The following is a 12016-nucleotide window of genomic DNA, read 5'->3' as shown; positions in this document are numbered from 1 at the left end:
ACAATTTTGGGAAATTTGGCAAAATTGGGGGTCTCAGAGCGGAGCCTCAAGTCACCTTAGTGTTTTCCGCCATATATACATATATATATATTTATATATTAGGTCTGTCAAAATTATCGTGTTAACGGGCGTTAATGAATTTTTTAAATTAATCACGTTAAAATATTTGACGCAATTAACGCAGATGCCCCGCTCAGACAGATTTAAATGACAGTACAGTGAAACGCTCACTTGTTGTGTTTTATGGAGTTTTGCTGCCCTCTGCTGGCGCTTGGGTGTGACTGATTTTATAGGTTTCAGAACCCATGAGCATTGTGAAAGTAATTATTGACATCAACAATGGCGACTACTAGTTTATTTTTTGATTGAAAATTTTACAAATTTTATTAAAACGAAAACATTAAGAGGGGTTTTAATATAAAAGAACTACAAGTCTTTCTATCCATGGATCGCTTTAACAGAATGTTAATAATGTTAATGCCATCTTGTTGATTTATTGTTATAATAAACAAATACAGTCCTTATGTACCGTATGTTGAATGTATATATCCATCTTGTGTCTTATCTTTCCATTCCAACAATAATTTACGGAAAAATATGGCATATTTTATAGATGGTTTGAATTGCGATTAATTGCAATTAATTACGATTAATTAATTTTTAAGCTGTAATTAACTCGATTAAAATTTTTAATCGTTTGACAGCCCTAATATATATATATATATATATGTGTGTGTGTGTGTAAATATATACATATACACATACACATACAGTATATTGTGTATATCCATACCAATTATCATGCAATACATTTGGTTGTAATCGATATGATTGTCATAGTTTCCATAACATGCAACAGCTATCTTGTGCAAACAGAGAAACCTGAGGGAAAAAAGATTTTACCGCAAGGAAAGTTATAATGGAAATATTCTAATGAAGTAAAAATATATACAGAACTGTGAGGACAAGTCAAGACATGGTTAGGAGAAGAACGGTTGGTAATGACTTCCAGAGAATTCTACAGAAAATCAGGCAAATAGTGATGCAGTGCAATGACTCCTGCACACCAAGAGTCACAGTAGACCTGATTGGGCCCCTGACGTGTCAAGGTCCACAATCCGTTGGAAGCACATGTTGTTGCAACATGACAACAGACAAGCACCGTGACAGGCAAACAGAAGGCAGGAAGGCCTTGCGCTACTGATGGCGGATCGACACTCAAGCAGAAATAGATGTTTCACATTCTGAGCTTTAATTTCATGGAACTATTGCTTCAAAGTTGGCTTGAAATCACAAGACATATGACGTTAAAAACGATAACTGCTTCAAAGCCTGAATGAACAATCCACTAATGTGATAATGTTAATTGTTGAAGTTTTTTAGTTATAAAGCAGATTATCACAGAAGATAATAATAATAATAATAATAATAATAGTGATAATACATTTTATTTGTAGCAGGCTTTTACCAATGCTCAAAGACGCTTTACAGTAGGAACGAAAACAGCAAACAACGTGAACAGAACAAAATAAAGAAAATAATTATAAGTTAAAAGCTAGTTTAAAAAGGTTAGGGTGAGTTTTAACAGTTTTTTGAATGTGGGAAGGTCTGAACAGGTACGGATGGATTTAGGGAGTGAGTTCCAAAGGGAGGGGGCAGCAACGGAGAAGGTTCTGTCCCCCCCAAGTTCGGTGTGTTCTTTGTTTGGGCGGTGCGAGGACGTTTCCATTAGAAGAGCGGAGGTGACTGGAGGGGGTGTGGGGACAGAGATGGTCTGTGAGGTAGGGAGGGGCCAAGTTATTGAGTGCTTTGTAAGTGAGAAGGATGATTTCGAACTGAATTCTGTATAAAATAGGAAGCCAGTGCAGTTTGTGGAGGAGGGGGGTAATGTGGTTCCGATAGGGGGTCCGGGTGAGAAGGCGTGCAGCGGAGTTTTGGATATATTGTAGTTTATTGATGAGTTTGGATGGAGAACCAAAAAGAATGCTGTTGCAGTAGTCAAGTCTGGAGGTTATGAAGGCATGGATGAGGGTTTCAGCAGCAGAGAAGGTGAGGGAGGGGCGAAGACGGGCTATGTTCTTGAGGTGGAAGAAGGCAGTTCTGGTGATATGGTTGACGTGGTTGTCGAATCTTAGTTTATTGTCGAAAATGATACCAAGGTTGCGGGAATGTGTTGAGAGAGGCAGGGTGCAGTTGTTGATGGTGAGGGAAAATTGACAGTCTATGATGTGGGCTGCAGGGTCGAAGATGATTATGTCTGATTTGTTACTGATGAGTTGAAGATAGTTTTCTTGCATCCAGGATTTCATTTCACTGAGGCAGTTTTGAAGTGTGAATTGGGTGCTGTGCGAGATTTGTTTCGCGGTTATGTAAATTTGGATGTCGTCAGCGTAACAGTGAAATTGGAGTCCATGTTTGCAGATGATCTGACCAAGGGGGAGGATGTAGAGAATGAAGAGGAGGGGACCTAGAACTGAACCTTGGGGGACACCTTGTGGTAGGGGAACAGGAGGGGATGTGCAATGATTGATGGCGATGAATTGTTGTCAGTCAGTGAGGTAGGAGCGAAACCAGGAAAGTGAAGTACCTGTGATGTGTAAAGATTCTAATCGGGAGAGCAGGATGGTGTGGTTGATTATATCGAAGGCAGCAGTGAGGTCCTGGAGGATGAGGATGAAGATGTAAACCCAGTTTGCTCAATTGATAGAGCATCAATTTGGTGTTATTAGTAATAGGTTCCATCACCATTACATATCTTCACACCGTTAAATTTGCTTTACAGGGTTCTAAAAAAATGATTAGCAATTAATCAACGTCAAGCTCTGAAATGCATTGTTTAGTCAGACAGTGAACTGGTAGATTAGTCAAAAAAATCTGTTCAATCTCCATTGGATAGTCCATCTGGTGGCCACCTGACTTCATCACCACGCCTCCCTGGCCGGATGGGCGATACTGTCAGTCTGTTTCTTTCTTTGCTTTTTTTTCATTGTCTTATTGATAAAAATAGGAATGTATTCACCCACATTGTCTTTGTCTCTTCATGCAATTTTGCAAAGTCCAGACTTCACCCGCTAAAACAAAGATATACCAATTATAATAACAGTACCTATTTACAGGACTATTTTAGTGTGTCTATTTCACGTTAAGATACAAATTCAATGAGAAGCTTCCCTACTTTTTATAACGCTACAGTTTACTTCATTGACCTAAATTTTTAGTTTTCATCAATTTGTGTTTGTGCTGGAGACCTCCCGCTATAAAGAGTCACTTGCCATGCTTTTAGACCATAACTGTGGTGCTGCTTGTGTATACACATGTTTGTGCCATGGTTGAAATCCTGATGGGTCCCTAGACGCAGAATAAGGGAGCCTCTGCACTGGTTTCCATGGCAGCTGCTGGCTTTAATACTCTCACTTTTAGCCCTCACAAACATGCTCTCAAACACACACTCCTCATTGTATACTGACAGGGTTTCATTGCCACCCCACCCTGAGGCGTGTTTTGGAGCAGTTAAGAAACTTGTCAGGAATGAGAGATGGGTGATGTGTGGCTAAATGAAGCGCAATGGACAAACCATCACACAATTTCACACTTGAGTCACCTCTGGCACTTCCATACACATTTGCACATACACACACAAACAAAGAAACATGCTGAAATAAGCTTGAAATGAGAACCGCAGTGAATGTCGATACAGTACAGCCACCCACTGTCTATATTCCAGAGGAACTATATCTCGATCAATACAATTCAGATCAAATCAAAGTCACATTCACACATTTCTCCTGACCCTTGCCTTATAACAGTCCGTCCAACGCCACTATCTGACTTGGCTGGTAACAGCAAGCAGGGTTTGTACAGACTTCTACAACATCGACATACGCACAGACACACAGAGACACAGAGTACTTTATTCTTCTTGTTTATTTTGCGTCCATTGTCTACCACTAGATGCTTGTTTTCCCATGTAAATTGACTTAAGATGAAGAATGAAAACAGGAAGTACAGTGGGACAAATAAGTATTTAGTCAACCACCAAATGTGCAAGTTCTCCTACTTGAAAAGATTAGAGAGGCCTGTAAGTGTCAACATGGGAAAACCTCAACCATGAGAGACAGAATGTGGGGAAAAAAAAAGAAAATCACATTGTTTGATTTTTAAAGAATTTATTTCCAAATTAGGGTGGGAAATAAGTATTTGGTCACCTACAAACAAGCAAGATTTCTGGCTGTCAGAAATGGTCTAACTTCTAACAAGGTCTAACGAGGTCTAACGAGGCTCCACTCGTTACCTGTATTAATGGCACCTGTTTTAAGTCATTATCGGTATAAAAGACACCTGTCCACAATCTCAGTTAGTCACACTCCAAACTCCATTAGGGCCAAGACCAAAGAGCTGTCAGAGGACACCAGAGACAAAATTCTAGACCTGCACCAGGCTGGGAAGACTGAATCTGCAACAGGTAAAACGCTTGGTGTAAAGAAATCAACTGTAGGAGTAATTGTTAGAAAATGGAAGATATACAAGACCACTGATAATCTCCCTCGAGCTGCGCCTCCATGCAAGATCTCACCCCGTGGCGTCAAAATGATAACAAGAACGGTGAGCAAAAATCCCAGAACCACCTTGTGAATGACCTACAGAGAGCTGAGACCACAGTAACAAAGGCTACTATCAGTAATACAATGTGCCGCCAGGGACTCAAATCCTGCACTGCCAGACGTGTCCCTCTGCTGAAGCCAGTACACGTCCAGGCCCGTCTGCGGTTCGCTAGAGAGCATTTGGATGATCCAGAAGAGGAGTGGGAGAATGTGTTTGAACTTTTTGCTAGAAACACAGGTTCTTGTGTTTGGAGGAGAAAGAATACTGAATTGCATCCGAACAACACCATACCCACTGTGAAGCATGGGGGTAGAAACATCATGCTTTGGGGCTGTTTTTCTGCAAAGGGACCAGGACGACTGATCTGTGTAAAGGAAAGAATGAATGGGGCCATGCATCGAGAGATTTTGAGTGAAAATCTCCTCCCATCAGCAAGGGCATTGAAGATGAGACGTGGCTGGGTCTTTCAGCAATGATCCCAAACACACAGCCAGGGCAACAAAGGAGTGGCTTCGTAAGAAGCGTTTCAAGGTCCTGGAGTGGCCTAGCCAGTCTCCAGATCTCAACTCCATAGAAAATCTCTGGAGGGAGTTGAAAGTCCGTGTTGCCCAACGACAGCCCCAAAACATCATTGCGTTAGAGGAGATCTGCATGGAGGAATGGGCCAAAATACCAGCAACAGTGTGTGAAAAGCTTGTGAAGAGTTACAGAAAATGTTTGGCCTCCGTTATTGCCAACAAAGGGTACATAACAAACTATTGAGATGAACTTTTGGTATTGACCAAATACTTATTTTCGACCATGATTTGCAAGTTTGGAGTGTGACTGACTGAGGTTGTGGGCAGGTGTCTTTTATACCTATAATGAGTTAAAACAGGTCCCATTAATACAGGTAACGAGTGGAGCCTCGTTAGACCTCGTTAGAAGAAGTTAGACCTCTTTGACAGCCAGAAATCTTGCTTGTTTGTAGGTGACCAAATACTTATTTTCCACTCTAATTTGGAAATCTTTAAAAATCAAACAATATGATTTTTTTTTTTTTTTTTTCCACATTCTGTCTCTCATGGTGGAGGTTTACCCTTGTTGACAATTACAGGCCTCTCTAATATTTTCAAGTGGGAGAACTTGCACAATTAGTGGTTGACTAAATACTTATTTGCCCCACTGTATTTTAACTGGAGTTTGTATGTTAATCCTGTGCCTGCGACGTTTTTCTCTGGGTACTCCGGCTTTTCTCACATCCTAACAACAAGTACGGTGGACTGATTCTTCCTTTCCTTTCAGCTTTTCACTTCCGGGGTCGCCACAGTGAATCAATTGACTCCGTTATTTTCCATTTGCGCAAAATTGCACTTTCTGTCAACTCATTGAACACTTCAACGATATAAAGTCATGGCTTTCACTCAATTTTTTAAGTTTGAATAAAAGCAAGACTGAAGTCATGGTGTTCGGACCAAGTAGCCAGGCCTCCCTGAATGTTGACCTCGGTTCATTGTCTCGTTTCTTTAGAACTATGTAAAAAATCTGGGGGTCAAATTTGATTCTGATTTTAAATTTGAGAAGCAGATTTCTCTTGTTGTACGGGACTGTTTTTATCAGCTTCGCCAGATTGCTAAGGTGAAAACTATTGTTTCACGCTCTGATTTGGAGAAATTGATTCATGCTTTTGTCATAACTCGGCTGGATTATGGTAATTGTTTTTTGCAGGTGTCGGTCAGGCAACTTCTACAAAACTCTGCTGCTCAACTCCTAACTAGAACCCGCAGGCACGAACATATCACCCCAATTTTAGCATCTCTTCACTGGCTCCCAGTACATTACTGGATACAAGATATTATTTGTTTTTAAATGTTTGAATAATCTTGCGCCACCATATCTGTCAGGACTGCTTCAGCCTAACAGTCCAACAAGAACCCTCAGATCAGCTGACCACCTGCTTCTAGAATTCCCAAGATCAAGGCTGAAGGCTGAAGGCTTAGGGGTGACCGTGCATTTGCGGTGATGGCGCCCTAGCTGTGGAACCAATTACCACTTACTATTAGACAGGCCCCTTCACTTGCGGATTTCAAATCAAGCCTTAAAACATTTTATTTTTCTTCAGCTTTTAATGTGCAATGACTGTTTATGACCTCATCTTTTAATTATTTTATTTTTTATGTGTTTCTTTTATCTTTGAATGTTAACTGTGTATTCTCTGCTCTCACACCAACTTCCTTCATGTCCTCTTTAACTACATCCATAAACCTTTGGTTGTCCTCTAGTCCTCCTGCCTTGCATAAGCAAATCCAGCATCTGTTTTGCCAATGTACTCACTATTTATGCTCTGGACATGTTCAAACCATCTCAGTCTGGCCTGTCTGACTTTCTCTCCAAATCCTCTAACATGTGCTGTTCCTCTGATATGCTCATTCCTGATCCAATCCATCCTGGTCACTACCAAAGAGAACGTCAGCATCTTCATCTCTTCAACTTTCAGCTCTGCCACCTATCTTTTCCTCAGTGGTGCTGCTCCAGACGAAACAACGTCGCTGGTCTCTCCACAGTTTTACAGACCTATTTTTCATTTTAACTTTTCTATCACACATAACAGCTGACACTTTTCTCCACCCGTTCCAGTCTTCCTGCACACGCATTGCATGTGATGTGCAGAGCTAAGGCGGCGGGCATCGGCAGCCTGCCGGTGTTTGTCCCTCGCTTCTTTTTCTTCTCCTTGCTTGCCCAAATGAACAAGCTTGCTGTTGATTCAATTCAATTTAGTCAACTAAAGTGATGAGATTTGCGAGGTACCTAACCACAATCTCCTGGAAGAACTTGATGTTGGCCTCCGACTGCTCATTAAAATCGCCTGCCTGGTCCTCAACACCTCCTTACTCTGTTTGAAGTGCAAAGAGCAGTAGTATCCTTTTTAATATGGATGCAGAAATGTCTAAATCCAACATGGCGGCCGTAGCAAAACAGAGCTTTTTAAGTTGAACATTCTTGTGAATAAATACGTAAATCCCCGAATTTTTATAGATATGAAAGTAAAACAGATTACATTCTTGGTTAAAAGCAAAAAAAAAAAAAAAAAAAAAAAAAGGACAGTTACCATTTATTTAACATAAATTTACTAAGTATAATGCTAGTGTGCAATCCAATGTGGCGGCCGCCTAGCAAAAGAGCTTTTTCAGTTGAAAATTCTCGTAAATAAATGCGTAAATCCCTGAATTTTTGATAGATGTGACCGTAAAACAGTTGAGATTCTTGGATAACAGCAAAAAACGGGAAGCTTTCATTCATTTTGCCTAAATATTTCGAAGTATAACGCTAGTATGCAATCCAATGTGGCAGCCGACTAGCAAAAGAAAGAGCTTTTTAAGCTGAAAATTCTTGTGAATAAATACGTAAATCCCAGAATTTTTGATAGATATTAATGTAAAACAGTCTAGAGTCTTGGATAACAGCAAAAAAACGGGCAGTTATCATTCATTTTACATAAATATTTCGAAGCGTAATGCTAGTGTGCAAGCCAATGTTGCGGCCGTAGCGGCTAACTTTTCCCATTTATTGTATTTACAACATTTCAAAATGCATGCTTGGTGCGAAAAATATAATAATTACCATGAATCCTCGACCAAATCACTCTTGAGACTCTCGCGCCTGCTTGTACGCAGGACAACGTCCTGTTTCAACCTAAATCCGGGGTTAGAACACAGCGTGTGTTTGAGGATAACTGCTCTCGCTGCCTGGGCCGGTGTGGGCTGACGACCTCCTTCGAAAAGGCGTGGCGCAATGTCTGGAGGAAGTGACCCGTCAATTAATTATAAAATCTATGGTTAAGCCTAAATACTCCTAAAATATCCTCCACCTTCTTGGTCTTTTATCCCTGTAACCTCAGCCCTCTACTTGGGAACACTCTATATTCACCATACGTGCCCTTATGAGTGTGAAAGGTTGTTTTTCTATGTGTACTCTGCTATTGGCAGGCCACCAATTCAGGGTGTACCTCTCCTCCTGCCCCTAGTTAGCTGGGATAGGCTACGCTAACCCCATAACTCTCAAGAGGATAAGCGGTACAGAAGATGGATGGAATTCTTCAATCTTGATTTTTGATGTTTTAAAATTCTTGTCATCAGCTGACTCAAGTGTTCCTGTTTTCTTTTATGGGGTCTGGTGTGATAGGAGGAGTGAGAAGAGGATTTATTTGTAACTATTTGTCATTGGCAAATAAAAATTAACAAATTATGTTGTTGTTGTTGTACATAACTTTCCATTAAAATAAATGACACTGGATAATTTAAAATGATCTTTTATGTCACACTAATGTGCCATGGCACATTGATTGGGAATCGCTGAAATAAATTATGCAACTGTCCACACCCCCAAGAGCTGTGCATGTTAGAAAACAGGATCTATTGCAATTTACGTGAGGATCCCAATCTAAGATAGGCCATAACATTTAGAATACTGTTTCAACTTTGTCAAGTCTTGCAAGACATGACATCCATAGAAATCCATATTGAATGATCACTGCTCACCCTCCTAGTCAAAATAGATTCGACATCTATATTTGTCACTGGCAGCTGATGAGTTAAAATCCCTTGCTTGTCTTCTCTTACCATTAAGCATTTGCATTCTCATCTGAAAGAGGAGAATAGAGGTGAAAAGAACAGAGGATGTGAGAAGCAGGGATGCAAGAAAGCATGGCGGAGAGAATACTAAATACCATTGGGTGTTAAAAACAATAAAGGCACTATAAAGGCACACTTGCGCCAGCACCAATGCACACGCATGCACACACTCATGCACAAACATTGCATTGTGGTTTAGTGGACCCTTCGGAGCAATTTGAATAGAATATATTTGTACCCCAGGCCTAAACAGTGAGTATTATGGGGCAATGAGGGGAATATTAAAGTCTGGAGGGATGCCATTAACCTTGGAGGAAGACTTTAAGAGTTGGCACATTGAAAAGTTTTGTTTTACCCAGAGAATGAAGAAGTGATGCTTTTACATTTTGGTATACAGTGTGTACAATACAGTAACATTCTATTTTCAATATATCACCTCAGAATGTTTTTTAAGTTCACCTTTAGTGGAAGATTCATGGTGTTAAAACAGACATCTGGTTTCCCACATTGGTGTATGTGTGGTTCTGCTAGCAGATTTAGGAGCGTAGAATAGTTTCATACTCTTGAACACGTCTGGATATGAGATGATTAGCTCCTTAACCCAGTAACCAAAGAACCCTGATAAGGTAACATGCATATTTAGTACCGACAATGCATGTGCCGATTATTACACCATGTTCATTGCTGGATGACTAAATTCTGAATTATATATTCTACAGAAAAGAGCAAAAGGAACAATACCACCCTCGTTAGTGTGACATAGATGTCTGCACGAGGAAAATGAAGATGGTTACCTGTATGATCACTCATTGACTCCTGTGAGTGGAAAACAATAAAAAACTACTTGTGTCAGGAGAGAAAAAAAATTATCGATACTGCAGAAGACAAGCGGACATGCAGAAAAAAATGCTGCAAGTTCTCAACAAAATCCACAGGTGTGACCTGTGTCACAGAGACTACCATTTAAGCCTGAGTTATGCTTCTGCGTTGCGGTGCGTAGCATTTGATAGTTCTGTGACAAAGGAACGCGTTGCTCTGTAATTCACCGCCAAGCAACTGGAGGGGTATGGCATCGTGTTTGTACGGTTTTGGGGGACTCTTGTCGAATTCTTATAGTTTTCTTTCGGTTACACAACAATGCCAACGGCGGTGGAACGCTTGAATGTGGATCTTCAGCTCATCAACATTGAACAACAAATGTTGATCATGAAAATTAAACATCAAAACTCTTTTCACACCAAACCTGTGCTTTATTCTTCAAATACTTGAAGTGTAAAATGTAAATAAGTCACAAACTCACAGCAAGCATATGTACACAATAAATGATTTGATTTGTTTTTTTGAGCCATTATAACGTAATACAAATACAATGAGTGAAAAAAAAATCCAACAAAAAAACAACGATAATAACAGTAATGATGATCATAACAAAGTTATTAACAAATCCATACATATGTTGCTCGAAAAGGACTGGGAAATGGCCCAGCTTTTTTTGGGTCACACCACTCTAATTCCATGAGAAAACAGTCACTTATATATATAACAACAACTATACTAATAATGATTACACCGAAAATAATAATGGTTGCAGTAATCATAATATCTATCTATCTATCTATCTATCTATCTATCTATCTATCTATCTATCTATCTATCTATCTATCTATCTATCTATCTATCTATCTATCTATCTATCTATCTATCTATCTATCTATCTATCTATCTATCTATCTATCTATCTATCTATCTATCTATCTATCTATCTATCTATCTATCTATCTATCTCTCTATCTCTCTCTCTCTCTCTCTCTCTCTCTCTCTCTCTCTCTCTCTCTCTCTCTCTCTCTCTCTCTCTCTCTCTCTCTCTCTCTCTCTCTCTCTCTCTCTCTCTATCTATCTAGAGAGATATAGATATAAATACCCAAGATATTTAAAAACTTCTTTCTGTGTATCGTGACCAGACCTGTTGTTTATAAAACAATCTGAATCCCTGAGTGCACCAACCAAAACTACGACATAAAGTGATAAAAAAAAAAAAAAAGCCAGTTTTTGGCCGACTGTGTCACCGCTTCGTTTGGCCATTCGCTTCCAAACACACACAAACTTGTCTCGGAGGTTCCTCCATTTTTTTTATGCAATAGCTGACCTCCAGCCCCATATTTTTCATCTCCCACCACGAATTTTTTGCCATTTGGCAATCTTTATAATGTCTTCACAAGAAATTGTAGAGGTTGTCGTACTTGCGGACCTCTCAGATGATGCTCTCGTCGGCTTGGTCCGTTTTTGCGTGTAGCAACCCAATGTATGAAAATGGCGGGGATTTCGCGCTGAACCGGAAACAACAGTCTGAGCGGACCAATCACAGTCCATTTGCTTCATGTCTCCACGCGTTGACGTGACGTGAAGTCAGAAAATTGTGGAAATACACGTCTGGCTACGGCGAAGTGTCGTAAATCGGGTCTGCCTTGGCAGCATATAGGTCTGCCGCAGAAGCATAACTCAGCCTTTACTCTTGGCCTGTTTAGCCACTGACAGCAATTCCAGCGGGACAGATGGGTGCAATAATATCAAGCAGTATATGTACTTTATTTTCTGGACTATAAGGCGCACCTAAAAGCCTTCAATTTTCTCAAAGTCCAACAGTGCGCCTTATTATCCGATGCGCCTTACACAGTGGTTAATCATGGCATGACATTCCTTTTAACGCAGCTCCATCTAGTTGATTCATAACGCAACCACTAGCAATGTTGTTAATCTTACTTTAAAGAAGTAATTAGTTACAGTTACAAATTACCTCTCCCAAA

Source organism: Corythoichthys intestinalis, chromosome 9, assembly GCF_030265065.1.
Source record: "Corythoichthys intestinalis isolate RoL2023-P3 chromosome 9, ASM3026506v1, whole genome shotgun sequence".
Classification (NCBI taxonomy): domain Eukaryota; kingdom Metazoa; phylum Chordata; class Actinopteri; order Syngnathiformes; family Syngnathidae; genus Corythoichthys; species Corythoichthys intestinalis.
Note: the sequence above shows the minus strand (reverse complement) of the source record.